This window comes from Mya arenaria, chromosome 7, assembly GCF_026914265.1.
Source record: "Mya arenaria isolate MELC-2E11 chromosome 7, ASM2691426v1".
In the NCBI taxonomy this organism is placed as follows: Eukaryota; Metazoa; Mollusca; class Bivalvia; order Myida; family Myidae; genus Mya; species Mya arenaria.
Genome location: NC_069128.1, coordinates 34,036,819 through 34,053,608, shown reverse-complemented (window position 1 = coordinate 34,053,608; position 16,790 = coordinate 34,036,819). Strand labels below are relative to the sequence as shown.

The 16,790-nt window shown below is 34.2% G+C and overlaps 1 protein-coding gene across 1 annotated transcript in view; it reads left to right on the top strand.

The window, feature by feature from the left end:
• LOC128241087 (uncharacterized) overlaps positions 1-4,059 on the top strand; it is a 29,605-nt gene extending 25,546 nt beyond the window's left edge. Inside the window, exons 20-21 of the mRNA XM_052958070.1 lie at positions 3,556-3,617; positions 3,935-4,059. The gene's annotated coding sequence lies outside the window, so the exon portion shown is untranslated. The remainder of the gene's footprint in view (positions 1-3,555; positions 3,618-3,934) is intronic.
• Positions 4,060-16,790: the final 12,731 nt, after the last annotated feature.

Below are 16,790 nucleotides of genomic sequence, written 5' to 3'. Positions count from 1 at the left end.
CATGTTTACTATGATGGATAAAAACTATTATAATGATGGATGGATAAAAACTATTATAATGATGGATAAAAACTATTATAATGATGGACAAAAACTATTATAATGATGGATAAAAACTATTATAATGATGGATGGATAAAAACTATTATAATGATGGATAAAAACTATTATAATGATGAATAAAAACTATTATGATGATGGATGGATAAAAACTATTATAATGATGGATAAAAACTATTATAATGATGGACAAAAACTATTATAATGATGGATAAAAACTATTATAATGATGGATGGATAAAAACTATTATAATGATGAATAATGATGAATAAAAACTATTATAATGATGGATGGATAAAAACTATTATAATGATGGATAAAAACTATTATAATGATGAATAAAAACTATTATAATGATGGATAAAAACTATTATAATAATGGATAAAAACTATTATAATGATGGATGGATAAAAACTATTATAATGATGGATAAAAACTATTATAATGATGGATAAAAACTATTATAATGATGGATAAAAACTATTATAATGATGGATGGATAAAAACTATTATAATGATGGATAAAAACTATTATAATGATGGATAAAAACTATTATAATGATGGATAAAAACTATCATAATGATGGATGGATAAAAACTATTATAATGATGGATAAAAACTATTATAATGATGGATAAAAACTATTACTATTATAATGATGGATGGATAAAAACTATTATAATGATGGATAAAAACTATTATAATGAAAACTATTATAATGATGGGTGGATAAAAACTATTATAATGATGGGTGGATAAAAACTATTATAATGATGGATGGATAAAAACTATTATAATGATGGATGGATAAAAACTATTATAATGATGGATAAAAACTATTATAATGATGGATAAAAACTATTATAATGATGAATAAAAACTATTATAATGATGGATGGATAAACACTATTATAATGATGGATAAAAACTATTATAATGATGGATAAAAACTATTATAATGATGGATAAGAACTATTATAATGATGGATGGATAAAAACTATTATAATGATGGATAAACTATTTTAATGATGGATGGATAAAAACTAGGGATGCAAACGAATGGCAAAAGTGATATTCGAATATTCGGTAATTCTTTCGATCGAATATTCGAATATTCGAACACCAAAATGAACCTTTAAGAATTGCAGTAAACTATTATTATTCACTAAAGTAATAGTGGGGGCCCTGTTACCTTTCCTGGTCGTATTCGGTACACGCGACGGACCCTTATTGTTCCACAAATTAGCCTCTGAATTTCCCATTTACAAAATATATCCCAAGAAAAAGCAATATATCTTTAACAAAAAAAACAAACCTCTGCGTTCATTTTTGTAAAAAATGCAAAATAAGATCAGGGAATTGCGTTTGTCCTGGTTAAATGACGATATGCGCCAACGTGGGACTTGCAGCCTCGTTCTGGGATTGATGTTTACACTTTCAGTTAATTTTTGTACGCAAGAGCGTTACATTGAAAACATGGAAACAGTTTTAAGCACATAACTAGCACATGTCCTTCATATCATCAAGGCGATTTGAGCAATATCGCCAAGCTTGATTAGCAGTGAAGACAAAACATTGGTATAAAGGCCGATCTCTTAAACCCTTAATTGGCATGGTCATTTAAATGTACCCAAAATAATTGGAATGTGTTTTATGTCACTTGTCTAACAGCCAGTAAATGCAAAATTACGGGGACTGTTTATAGTTCCCGGCGATATATCCGATATGACGCGTGTATAGTGTCATCAAGTTCACACCTATGGCATTAGGGGTCGTTGTAAAAACAAGACAGACGAAGATGACAGTTGTAGGCAAAAAGTGTATTAATTTATTATTACAACAAAAACATCGAATATTCGAATACCTATTTTGACATTCGAATACCAAACGTTCGATCGAATATTCGAATATTCGAGTATTCGTTTGCATCCCTAATAAAAACTATTATAATGATGGATAAAAACTATTATAATGATGGACAAAAACTATTATAATGATGGATAAAAACTATTATAATGATGAATAAAAACTATTATAATAATGGATAAGAACTATGGATAAGACTGAAACGAAAGAACTAGTGGAAAAGGTAAGTATACGTTTTAGGTAGTAGTATGTTCAAGAAGAAATTGGGCTTTAGTGTTAGGGCGTGAAAGTGTGTGTAAGTATGTGCCTGCTGCTTCACATATTCTCAGCTTATTAGACCATCATCAGACATTGTGGACTAAAAACTATTGGATAGAATTGGATTGAACTTCATACAATGGTAGAGCATAATAAGAGGAAGTGCCATGTACAATAACCATAACTCTATTCTTGCTTATTACTGAGTAATTGCCCTTTGTTTCTTTTTTTGTCTGGAGTATAACTTAAATACTGGATGGAATTCATTAGAACTTCATACAATTGTGAAGCACAATGAGAGGAAGTGCAGTGTTCAAGAACCATAACTCTACTTTTGCTAATTACTGAGTTATTGCCCTTTATTTGTTTTTTTTTGCTGTCAATTTTTTTCCAGACATTAACTTGCAAACTACTATATGGAATTTATTAAAACTTCATACAATGTTAGAGCACAATGAGAGGAAGTGCAGTGCACAAGAACCATAACTATATTTCAGCCAATTACAGAGTTATGGCCTTTAATACTTTTTTCTTGTCCCGAGCATATCTTATTAACTATTGGATGGAATTTAATAAAGCTTCATACACTGATAGATCATAATGAGAGGAAGTGCAGTGTACAGGAACCTCAATTCTATTTCAGCTAATTACAGAGTTACTGCCCTTTGTAAAGTATTGGATGGAATTTAATAAAACTTCATACAGTGATAGATCATAATGAGAGGAAGTGCAGAGTATAGGAACCGCAATTCTATTCCAACCAATTACAGAGTTATTGCCCTTTGTTACTTTTTTCTTGTCCGGAGCATAACTTGAAATCTACTGGATGGAATGTAATAAAACTGTATATGGTACAGCACAATGAGAAGGAGTTCAGTGTACATGAATCATTACACTATTTTATTTTTAATTACAATGACAATAGTCCATAAAATAAAGTTGTCATTTATAGGTTTGCTTTCCAAATAGTTGACTGCACAGTGCCGGATGAATGTGGTGGTGTTGTCTTTGCGCAAAATATAGCTGGGAATGGGCCTACCAAGAGTCCCTGGGGTGCGGGGGCATTTGGCAGGGATTTTACCATTTGTTCGTCCTCGCAGGGCGGAGATTTTAGCCAGGGTTTGCTTGACCAGAAGTCAAAGTCCCTGCTATTCCCCGGACCTGGGGGGGGGGGGGGGGGCAGCGGTGGGCGTGGTTACAATTGACTGGTGCAAAAATGCCAGCTTCACCAACCCAACTCGAAGCCTTTAGTGAATGTCCTTATGAAAATACGATTTTTAGTAATTACATCAACCAGGTATAGTGGACATTTTTTAGTAATCCAATTCCTTAATAACTTAGCATAAATTTGTTATTGTTTGCAACAGGTTGGAGATGGGGATGATGACAGACCAGCCAGCCGAACTTAAATTGGAGTAGACATCATGTGGTAATTTATTAGTATTTCACATTCACTTTATGAAAATGTATCCAAACAGTAGCGGGTTTGAATCTTTTAAGTTTATCTTTTCTGTTTGTTTCATTCCTAAATAACATTGTTTCATGCTGGTTGTAAATTATTTCCAGTCATGGCCATGAGATTATATCATTTTCTAATGAAACAACAACCTCTGCGTGTTTGTCAATTTTGTGAAACTATTTTGTTTGCTTTTTTATAAATTTCAGGTTTTTGACTTATCCCTCAATACTTCTTAATACATATCAACATTCTGTAAAAGCACAAATGTATTGGTTCTTTTTTTATAGCCACCTGGTTGCTGAAGCTCGAGAGGACCTTTATGGACAAAAAATCCTGTTCAAGATAGTTCTGTCTGGAATTCCATACCACCTCCAGAGAATGAAAAATGTCTTCAAGAAAGAAGAGATTCTAAGCAAGTGCATTTCTGACTCCTCCAAAATGCTTCTTTGTAGTCAATTACCTTGGAGTTGTTTAATGCTCATTGCAAAATATTCAAACATAATATATTTCATCTATTTTGTCTTGATCTTTGAATCTGTCAAATTACACTATGACTATCATTATGTGACTATATCAACGTTATCAACGTTGATGTCATTTGATGTTGACGTCATTTCTTGTTCATTATATACATACAACCTGATGAAGGCCGAATGGCTGAAACATTGTTTCATAAATAAATAATTTGTGTTAAAGTTGGACTTCTTTAATTATCACCATATGTGACTATATCAAATTTATGACTACATAAAGAAGTGTGTATGCCTCAAATGATTGTTAACTGGTTTACCTTCACAGTAGTAGTTAGTACTTTTATTCTGTTAAAAACATTGCATTTATGTTATTCGCAGATTCTGATGTGCCAGCAGCCTGATGTGGTCAAACAATTTGAAACTGGATGCAGCACAGAATCCCATATTTCAAGAGAATGCAGATGTTAGTCACCCCTGTCAAACTTGTTTGTGTGTAAATAATACAAAATGTGACATTTACAGCAAATATGTAATAATTGAGCAACATATAGACAATTGCAAAACTCTGTTCTGTTAATTTTTGTGCCATATTAAGCATTTAAAACCAGATACTCTCAGTTTTTGCTGGTTTGTTCGGTTTCTTTTATTCATGATTTTTTCAAGAAGAAATCAGTTTGGTGTATAGTAGTTATGGTGTTTTAACTATCAATGAATCCAAGATCAGTGTATGTTGTTGAATTGATATACATGTATATGTTAAACATTAAAGATCCAGCTGTCAGTACAGAAAACATTGATTGTGCTTTCGAGAACACTGAATTTTATCAACATAATTTGACACTGTACATATTGCAAGCATTATTTCAGATAAATCTATATAAATTAATAGTAGATAACTGTAGCCTTAATTTGTGCATATTAACATATGTGAATTATTTAATAGCCTCATGATGTCATTCTGTATAAATTATATAATATAATCATTTTAATTGTTTCAATTGTTTTCAAATGAATAAATGGTTTTGGAACTGAAATTTGGTCTTGCTCTATTGGCTGCTACACTCAACAAATATAAAAAATATATGAAATAGTGCTTAGTGAGCTCAGCTGACAGTTTTTTCACTGAGTTCTTATTTGGGTGTGTTCCAATATCAATACCACTGACTTGATTACTTTTATTGTATATTTTATATAGGTGCTAAATTTAGAATATATTTTCAGCTCTGTTGAATGTTGATTGTAATTGCAATTTATCATTTCTTTTAGATCACCCTATGGGTTAAACATTATGTGAGGGTTAGAAGTCATTTGTTTGTAATTACACCTTGATAAGTTTAAACTTTAATATACTGGGTCTTGAAAGTCCCATGATATGAGCAATTGGTTTTGACTATATTCATGCATCATTTAGAATAAACCTCATAAGAGGTCATAACATATTGGGCCTTTAAAAGTTAGAAAATTTTAACATTAATTTATTCATACAATTTTATTTCCCATCAGATGTACGAGGGTTGTTCGTAAAGTTCGTGGACAAGTGGTATAATGTTATTAAATTAACAAATTTTTTAATAAAATGCATATCACTTTAAATATACATTCCAATAAAAGTAAAACAATGAACAATGTATCAAAATATAAACGTTTCTGAAAGAAATTTATTTTTAAAGAAACCTAGTATAGACGGTACGGAGCACTTTGAGGTCTTAACAAAACGCGAAACAAAAGCGCTCACTTTTAACGCAATTAAACGAGAATTTGGCGCCAAATTATGTCAACGTGTTGAAAACATATTTTATGACGTCATATCCGTCTTCATCAGAAATATTGACGTCATTACTCGACATTTGAATTTTTAACGACATTATCAACACACATAGGTAGTGAGCGTGCTCAGCCATAATCATGGATACGACGTTAAGGACGGAACAACGTTCCGTTATTAAACATTGTGCTGCAACGGGAATGACACCAACAGAAACTCTGAAGTTTATGGAGCGTGGTTCTGTGAAATGTTGCAGAAGTCTTGTGTTTAAATGGCATAAGCGATTCAGAGACGGTGAAATCAGCGTGGATGATTCTCCAAGAACGGGCCGGCCATCTAGGACTGAACGCGACATAGCATGGGTCCGAGATATTTTACAAACTGATCGCAGAAAAACCGTTTGGGAAATAAGTGATATCACTGGAATTTGTGCAAATGTTTTTTATCGGACCATAACACAGGACCTAGGTATGCGGAAAGTTTGTGCACGATGGATGCCCCGGCTACTTAACGATGAGCAGAAAGGAAAAAGAATCAGCGTTTCAAGTGCCTTTTTGGACTGTTTTCAACGCCAGGGTGATGCCTTCCTGAAACGTATAGTGACAATGGACGAGACCTGGCTTTATTTATATGAACCCGAATCCAAACAGCAATCAATGGTATGGAAACACCCGACCTCACCACCACCAAAGAAGGCGAAAGTCTGCAGGTCTGCTAAGAAATTCAAGTATATTTTCTTCATGGATTCTGAAGGTATGATCCTACAGCACCAGGTACCGGAAGGGAAAACTGTCAATGCCGCGTATTATCAGAAGGTATTTAAAAAATTTATTTTTTTAAACCAATTTATATCTAATTAAATAGATTAAATAAAAAAGAATTTTAAACAACATTTCACAATTAATCATTTAACAAGGAACGAATCATTACCCGCACGAAAACTTGTCCTACGGCTTCACATTAATTTGTTTATTTTCAGGTAATACGCAGGGACTTCTAAAACGCCTACCGGAAGAAGCGGCCTCAGGTGAATATCGATGATATCATATATCACCAGGACAACGCACCTTCACACAGAGCAGCCGATACACTGCTGACTATTGATTTCCTTGGCTTTGAACGTTTGGAGCATGCACCCTATAGTCCCGATTGCACCCCCATGGACTTTGCTGTTTTTCCACGACTTAAGGGGGATTTACGTGGACAACGATTCACTGATATGAAGGAACTCGCCCTGGTCGTACGATCTACAGTTGCTTCATATGACAAATCATGGTACCGTGACATTTACAAGAAATGGGTAGATCGTCACAACAAGTGCATGAACTGCAGGGGAGAATATTTTGAAAAAATGTAACGTGACGTTAAATGTTGGCGTTTTTTACGTCAAAGTGCTCCGTGGCTGTGATAGGGTATACTGTAAAGCCGCTGTAAAATTGTTTATGTTCTATGTATTTTGACACGTGTTAGTGTTTCCAGTGCGGAATTAAATGTATTTTTTGACTGTATCATTATATTTTCTCTATCTAAACATACTAATAATATTTAAATGTTGTCCACGAACTTTACGAACAGCCCTCGTAAAAAACAACAATCTTTTTATCAAAAAGCAAGACCAATAGGTCACTGTTGGTGATCTGTAAAAAAATACATGTGTTGCTGCATATTTAACTGTCACAGGTCTTTTGGTTTATACCTGATTTTAGCAAAGCTGTTTACAATATTCATTAATTGAAATTTAAATAATTTTGATCATTGGACATGATGTTTAATATATGACAAATTATGTTTGTCAGATTTGTCATTGCAAACACAAATTATTTTAAAGTTTATTGAAAGCATCGGTTTGATAATTCTGTAATTAAAGCAGAATTGTGTTTGCCCTTAAAATCTAAACAACACAAAAAAAGAATTGTTCATAATTAACATTTTGTAACTTTTTGGCGGGGGTGGGGTGTACGTTTTTGTAACAAACAAATAAGAATATATTCTGTATTCTTACTGAGATATTTTGCAGACAATTTGCCAGAGCTGCTTGGCTACATATTGTTCATATACAATCATAATTATTAGTAATTGATTAAATGTTTTGCCATGTTTTACCATCATATTTAAATAAAGTTTTGCCCATTCAATTCTTGTTAAAATTATAATTACCCCTGCTTGTAATATACTTCAGTGCAACATTATTGATATGTGATCATTTTTAGCTTGACTATTCGAAGAATGAGGGCTATCCTAGTCACCCGAGTGTCAGCATCTGAGCATTACCACTTATGTTAAAGTTTGCGTACCACCTCAAATATTTTCAAAGTCCATTGACATACTGTTTTGAAACTTCGCACGCTTGTTCACCATCATGCCCCAAACCTGTACACAGAAGGAGGACACTGTATCGAACATTTTGACAGAATTATTCCCCTTTTTTACTTAGAATTTACATGTAAGTTTGCATACCTCCTCCATTGACATCTGGCTTTGAAACTTTGTTCACCATCATGCCCCCAACCTGTACACAGGTGGAGGTAACTCTGACAAAATTATGCCCCTTTTTCAACTTGCAATTTATGTTAAAGTTTGCTTACCACCTCAAATATTTTCCAATTCAATTTATGTAAATATCTCAGCACATCATGTATTGCATTGAAATCTAATATAACAGTGATCAATGCATGTTTCGGTCCATACACCGAAAAGCGGCAAAAATAGTCGAGCGCGCTGTCTCTGTGAAAGCTCTTGTTTTTATTTATTTTCTGTTTGTAACATATTCCTCAAATGCGTTTGTGTACTTGATCTCAAATACATAGTAGCTTTATTTAAGTTAATTAAGAAGAATTACTCTAAACTTCATATAAAATATAAAGTAATGCATTATATATAATGTATACACTATTATTGAAGATTGTTGCGTATACACTAAATAAATTGCTAACAGTAACAGAACTGCTTGTTATTTAAAAAGTTTTATTAACATATACATTTTTTTTTCCCTTTTACTCCTAGTATGTTTCACTTAGTCATTAAGTAAACTTAAAGTGTCGGGCAATAGCACTTCAAGCCCGTAGAGGCAGCGCCTTAGTTCATATTATTAGACACCTGAACAGTGCAGTGAGCTTCTCACTATTTATTTCCAGGCTAGTTAACACTTCCAGAAGTCCAGCCAGAATTTTGCATAAAATACCACTGTGACAGCATTGGAGACCAGGCCCCAATTTCTCGAAACTTCTTAAGCTTAACAGGCTCAAGTCCCTTATTTCAAACAGCCAAAATACATACTGAAAATTAATTTTGATAAATGAAAAATGGTTTATTCTGATAATCATACAGATTATTCCTAAATAATTTCTAAAAATTCTTGAAGAAGTAAATATAACACATTTTATAGAACAACAAAAATAGTGAGATTAGCTTAATCCTGTTATAAGGGACTTAAGAAGTTTCGAGAAATTGGGGCCAGGTACTAATTGTGGTCCCATTATGTATAGAAAGTCATTTTAATGCTTTATTATGAGATAAGTCATGATTCTTATTGAGAGGTCTTGTGAATCTCATTCTTCACTGGGGGTATTAGGTCAGATTCAATGTGTCAGAGGGATTTAGAGATGAGCAGGTAAATATGGTTTTAGGATTTTTTCCTTTTCTTATGTCACAATTTTTAAGTTTATGATTATAAATAAAAAATATATGCTAAAAATAAATCAAATTGGATAACTGCTTCATTTTTTTATTATATTCTAATACGGAAGTGCCTGATTTGTATTTAAAATTTAAAGATTTTTATCATTAAGCTCCAAAATCTTTTATTGGAGTGAAGGGACTAAATCAGGGATAAGGAACAAGAATAACACATAGACTATAACATGTTTTTATTTCATGTAAAAATACTATTTATTTCATGTAAATATATTTTTCATATCTGGAGAAACATCAGATTTAGTCGGATCTCCATTTCTCAGAAAATGTAGCTTAACAGTCTGAGGACCTATTCCACCAATGAGTATGACACTGTCTTTAAATTGCTGTTGTGGTACAATTTCTCATAGCAAATGAAAAAAAGAGTAGTTTGTTGTTAGATACACACTTGAAGAGTTAGGAAATGTAATGGTTTTCAATTTATAAAGAAATAAAGCTTTGCGTAAAGGTGTTGGCCCACAATGAAATGCTTCCGGGCCATAGTACCCCTTCAAATAGTTCTTAGAAAAAATGTTTCTTCCCATTCAGGTGGTATTTGATGGTTTGACATTGTATTTTTGTATGTATTTCAAGTTTACACATGATTTATATCATGTATGAAAATAATTATGTGATTTTGAATAATATTTTGCAGGACCTCTTTCTTGGATGGATGAATTCAGAGATGACCAGAGAATGCAGTGCGGCCATTACTGTGGCACATGGACATTATAGATAGTGACGTTAAAGAAATTATGATAGCAGAAAAACAAAACTATTTTGATATGGTTTTCTGGTGTTAAATAAACAGACAAACTGTTTACAGTTTGTGCAAGAATAATGTCATAGCTGAAATCTATTCTTCGAATACATAATAAAGTGGTGAACTGGAATGATTTTACATAGAACAAGAAGGGCAATTTCTCTGATGGTATGATTATTAGTTAACACTCCCTTCTCTGATGGAATGCCATCATAACTAATCTGGTCATTTGTTAACACTCTGTTCTCTAATGGTATGCCATCATAACTAATTTGGTCATTCGTTTACACTCCCTTCTCTGATGGTATGCCATCATAACTAATTCGGTCATTCGTTTACACTCCCTTCTCTGATGGTATGCCAGCATAACTTATCTCGTGATTAGTTTACACTCCCCTCTCTGATGGTATGTCAGCATAACTAATCTGGTTATTAGTTTACACTCCCTTCTCTGATGGTATGCCAGCATAACTAACCTGGTTATTAGTTTACACTCCCCTCTCTGATGGTATGCCAGCATAACTAACCTGGTTATTAGTTTACACTCCCCTCTCTGATGGTATGCCAGCATAAATTATCTGGTGATTAGTTTACACTCCCTTCTCTGATGGTATGCCAGCATAACTTATCTGGTTATTAGTTTACACTCCCCTCTCTGATGGTATGCCAGCATAACTTATCTGGTGATTAGTTTACACTCCCCTCTCTGATGGTATGTCAGCATAACTAATCTGGTTATTAGTTTACACTCCCCTCTCTGATGGTATGCCAGCATAACTAATCTGGTTATTAGTTTACACTTCCTTCTCTGATGGTATGTCAGCATAACTAACCTGGTTATTTGTTTACACTCCCCTCTCTGATGGTATGCCAGCATAACTAACCTGGTTATTAGTTTACACTCCCCTCTCTGATGGTATGTCAGCATAACTAATCTGGTTATTAGTTTACACTCCCCTCTCTGATGGTATGCCAGCATAACTAACCTGGTTATTAGTTTACACTCCCCTCTCTGATGGTATGTCAGCATAACTAATCTGGTTATTAGTTTACACTTCCTTCTCTGATGGTATGTCAGCATAACTAATCTGGTTATTTGTTTACACACCCCTCTCTATGGTAATTGCCAGCATAACTAATTAATCTGGTTGTTTGGTTACACTCCCCTCTCTGATGGTATGCCAGCATAACTAATCTGGTTATTAGTTTACACTCCCCTCTCTGATGGTATGCCAGCATAACTAACCTGGTTATTAGTTTACACTCCCCTCTCTGATGGTATGTCAGCATAACTAATCTGGTTATTAGTTTACACTCCCCTCTCTGATGGCATGTCAGCATAACTAATCTGGTTATTAGTTTACACTTCCTTCTCTGATGGTATGTCAGCATAACTAATCTGGTTATTTGTTTACACTTCCCTCTCTGATGGTAATTGCCAGCATAACTAATTAATCTGGTTGTTTGGTTACACTCCCCTCTCTGATGGTATGCCAGCATAACTATACACTCCCCTCTCTGATGGTATGTCAGCATAACTAATCTGGTTATTAGTTTACACTTCCTTCTCTGATGGTGTGTCAGCATAACTAATCTGGTTATTTGTTTACACTCCCCTCTCTGATGGTAATTGCCAGGATAACTAATTAATCTGGTTGTTTGGTTACACTCCCCTCTCTGATGGTATGCCAGTATAACTAATCTGGTTATTTGTTTACACTCTCCTCTCTGATGGTAATTGCCAGGATAACTTATTAATCTGGTTGTTTGGTTACACTCCCCTCTCTGATGGTATGCCAGCATAACTAATCTGGTTATTTGTTTACACTCCCCTCTGATGGTAATTGCCAGTATAACTAATTAATCTGGTTGTTTGGTTACACTCCCCTCTCTGATGGTAATTGCCAGCATAACTCATAAATCTGGTTGTTTGGTTACACTCCCCTCTCTGATGGTATGCCAGCATAACTAATAAATCTGGTTGTTTGGTTACACTCCCCTCTCTGATGGTATGCCAGCATAACTCATAAATCTGGTTGTTTGGTTACACTCCCCTCTCTGATGGTATGCCAGCATAACTCATAAATCTGGTTATTCGTTTACACTTCCTTCTCTGATGGTATGCCAGCATAACTAATAAATCTGGTTGTTTGGTTGCTTCTGATTAAATGTTATGCCGGCCTAACAAATGTGGTTATCCAGATTTTATCCATTGCTGGGTGTGACCTTTGATATCAATATAAAAGGCTAAACAAATATTTTCATTTAAGCACTTCTGATTTCAAAAATGTGCTATGCCAGCATATTGAATCTGGTCGTTAAGTTACTTTTTCTTTAAAATGATATGCTGGGGTAACAATTTGATCCATTTGTTAATGTTTTTCCCATGTTTTATTCTGGGGTCACAAATATGATCATGGGCTCTGTAAAATCTGTCACTTCAAATTATGACTTATTGGAATATTTGAAGTTAATCTTCAAAATTTGTATTATTTTTAAATAAAATGCTTTACTGCCTTAAATAATGTAACTTATTATGTCTGAATTGCCTAAAATAAAAATACTGTCTCATTAGGAGAAGTCAGGTGATACACACCGCAGTAGTAGAAGTAGAACGAATCTATTTCATAGAAGTTAAAAGGTAAAATGAGTGCTGATTGCTGTCTCAGAAATAGTAGTGGTTATCAGTGCTGCAGTAGTAGTGCAAATCATTGTTGTTGTAGCTTAGGTGGATATGGCTGAACACTTTCACAGGAAAGGAAGTGCTGATCAGTGCGGCAATAGTAGAAGTAGTAGTACCAATTTCATGTTACTTAAAGGGGTAGTGCTTATTGCTGTCTCAGATCAATGCTGCAGTAGAAGTGCAAATCATTGTTCTATTTTAAGTGGTAGTTCTTATCACTGTCACAGTAGTAAAAGTGGTGACCCTGCAATAGTAGAGGAAGTAGTGCCAGTGTTATAGTAGTTATAGGAGTAGTACTGATCACTGTCACAGTAGTAAAACTGATGTTGTAGAAGTTGTTATCAGTGTGGTAGTAGAAGTAAAGCCCATCATTGTTGTTGTAGTTTAAAAGGTAGTGCTGATCACTGTCACAGTAGTAGAACTGGTGAGGTAGAAGTTGTTATCAGTGTGGTAGTGGTAAAGCCTGTCATTGTTTTTGTAGTTTAAAAGGTAGTACTGATCACTGTCACAGTAGTAGAACTGGTGTTCTAGAAGTGGTTATTAGTGTGGTCATAGTAGTAAAGCTAATCATTGTTGTTGTAGTTAAAAAGGTAGTGCTGATCACTGTCACAGTAGCAAAACTGGTGATCTAGAAGTGGTTATTAGTGTGGTCATAGTAGTAAAGCCAATCATTGTTGTTGTAGTTAAAAAGGTAGTGCTGATCACTGTCACAGTAGTAGAACTGGTGATCTAGAAGTGGTTATTAGTGTGGTAATAGTAGTAAAGCCAATCATTGTTGTTGTAGTTAAAAAGGTAGTGCTGATCACTGTCACAGTAGTAGAACTGGTGATCTAGAAGTGGTTATTAGTGTGGTAATAGTAGTAAAGCCAATCATTGTTGTTGTAGTTAAAAAGGTAGTGCTGATCACTGTCACAGTAGTAGAACTGGTGATCTAGAAGTGGTTATTAGTGTGGTAGTAGTAGTAAAGCCAATCATTGTTGTTGTAGTTAAAAAGGTAGTGCTGATCACTGTCACAGTAGTAGAACTGGTGATCTAGAAGTGGTTATTAGTGTGGTAATAGTAGTAAAGCCAATCATTGTTGTTGTAGTTAAAAAGGTAGTGCTGATCACTGTCACAGTAGTAGAACTGGTGATCTAGAAGTGATTATTAGTGTGGTAATAGTAGTAAAGCCAATCATTGTTATTGTAGTTAAAAAGGTAGTGCTGATCACTGTCACAGTAGTAGAACTGGTGATTTAGAAGTGGTTATCAGTGTGGTTATAGTAGCCAAGCTAATCATTGTTGTTGTAGTTAAAAAGGTGGTGCTGATCACTGTCACCGTAGTAGAACTGGTGATCTAGAAGTTATCAGTGTAGAAGAAGTAGTAAAGCTAATCATTGTTGTTGAAGTTAAAAAAGGTAGTGCTGATCACTGTCACAGTGGTATAACTGGTGATCTAGAAGATGTCATCAGTGTGGCAGTTGTAGTAAAGCCAATCATTGTTGTTGTAGTTAAAAAGGTAGTGCTGATCACTGTCACAGTAGTTGAACTGGTGATCTAGAAGATGTCATCAGTGCGGTAATAATAAAGCCAATCGTTGTTGTTGTAGTTAAAAAGGTAGTGCTGATCACTGTCACAGTAGTAGAACTGGTGATCTAGAAGTTGTTATCAGTGTGGTTATAGTAGCCAAGCTAATCATTGCTTTTGTAGTTAAAAAGGTAGTGCTGATCACTGTCACAGTAATATAACTGGTGATCTAGAAGTTGTTATCAGTGTGGTTATAGTAGTAATGCCAATCATTGTTGTTGTAGTTAAGGAACTGACCACTGTCACAGTAGAACTGGTTTATAATCTAGAAGTTGTTATCAGTGCCGTAGTAGGAAAGCCAATAATTATTGTTGTAGTTTCCATGCATTTTCGCAAAAATCGTCTTGTTCCAAGACAAAAAATGAATAAGTCAAAAAGTTGGAGTGAGTGCAGCTTTAAAGGGGTAGTGCCAATCATCATCTTAGTAGTTAAAGGGTTACAGGTAGTGCCAATCATCATCTTAGTAGTTAAAGGGGTACAGGTTGTGCCAATCATTGTCGTAGTAGTTTAAGGGATAGTGCTAATCATTGATGTAGTAGTTAAAGGGGTACAGGTAGTGTCAATAATTGTCGTGGTAGCTAAAGGGGTACAGGTAGTGCCAATCATTGTCGTAGTAGCTAAAGGTGTACAGGTAGTGCCAATCATTGTCGTAGTAGCTAAAGGGGTACAGGTTGTGCCAATCATTGTCGTAGTAGTTAAAGGGATACAGGTAGTGCCAATCATTGTGGTAGTAGCTAAAGGGGTACAGGTTGTGCCAATCATTGTCGTAGTAGCTAAAGGGGTACAGGTAGTGCCAATCATTGTCGTAGTAGCTAAAGGGGTACAGGTAGTGCCAATCATTGTCGTAGTAGCTAAAGGGGTACAGGTAGTGCCAATCATTGTCGTAGTAGCTAAAGGGTACAGGTTGTGCCAATCATTGTCGTAGTAGTTAAAGGGATACAGGTAGTGCCAATCATTGTCGTGGTAGATAATTGGGTATTGCTCATCAATGTCGTAGTAGTTAAAGGGGAAGTGTCATCATTGTGGTAGTAGTTAAGGGGGTTTTCCAATCATTGTTGGTGTAGCTAAAGGGGTAGTGCCAATTTGTGCCACGTAGTTAAAAACTGCAGTTGTTAAGTGTTGTTGATGTAATATAAGTTAAGTGGTAGAACAAAGTGCTGTCGCAGAAAAATTGTAAATGCCTGCTGCAATAATAGAAGGTAGTATGACACTGTTGCAGTAGTAATTAAGGTAGTATGATGCTGTTGCAGTAGTAAAAAAGGAGATGGTAATTATGATTGCTGTCACACTTTTTGCCAGTTTTGAATTTATGTATTTTTAGAGCTCTTAGGCATATTTACTTATGTGATTTCAAATACAAAGTTATTTTGCGGCTGTTCTGGTTTCAATCATATTGTTTAGTTTTTGGTTACAAATATGTGTTTGGTTTCTTTAAGATATAAGCAAGTATTGATGGACCAGATTTGAATTAAAAAGTGTTTAATCAAGTCTGCCTATTTCATTTCCAAATGTTGCATTTGGCTTGCAAGTAACTTAATAAATAGTACCTCTTTCACAGCACTCCATTTAAACGAATCACTAATTCCCACTTCCATTAAAACACATGGTTATAACGCAATTGTTCGGTTAGCGCAGTGACCAAGGCGACCCCAGTTCCAATACGACCTAGATGCACTTAAAGATACGCAGATATCAAGTTCATTTCGATGTCCGCATTTAAATGAGACCAAGCAAGTATCTATAATGGGGTAAAAACAACAAAGGCATTTATTGCTTCCAGTTTAACATATAACAAATACAACATGGTTAAATATTATCACAGGCTGTGACCAGCCAAGAATACATATACATCATAATTCATTAAGTATATTAGCGGTCACTGGACAAAAATACAAACATAGTTACTAATAGGTATGTTGAACATAAAATATTTAGCAAATCATGAAAATATTTATAATACAATATATGACAACAATAAAATATTTAGCGAATTATAAAAATATTTATAATACATGATGAAACAATAATATATTAAGCAAATTATGAAAATATTTCTATTACAATATATGATTAAACAATAATATATTTAGCGAATTATGAAAATATTTATAATACAATATATGACATCACAATAATATATTTAGCAAATAATGAAAATATTCAGAATACAATATATGACCAAACAATGACATATTTAGCAAATAATGAAGTATTTATAAAAC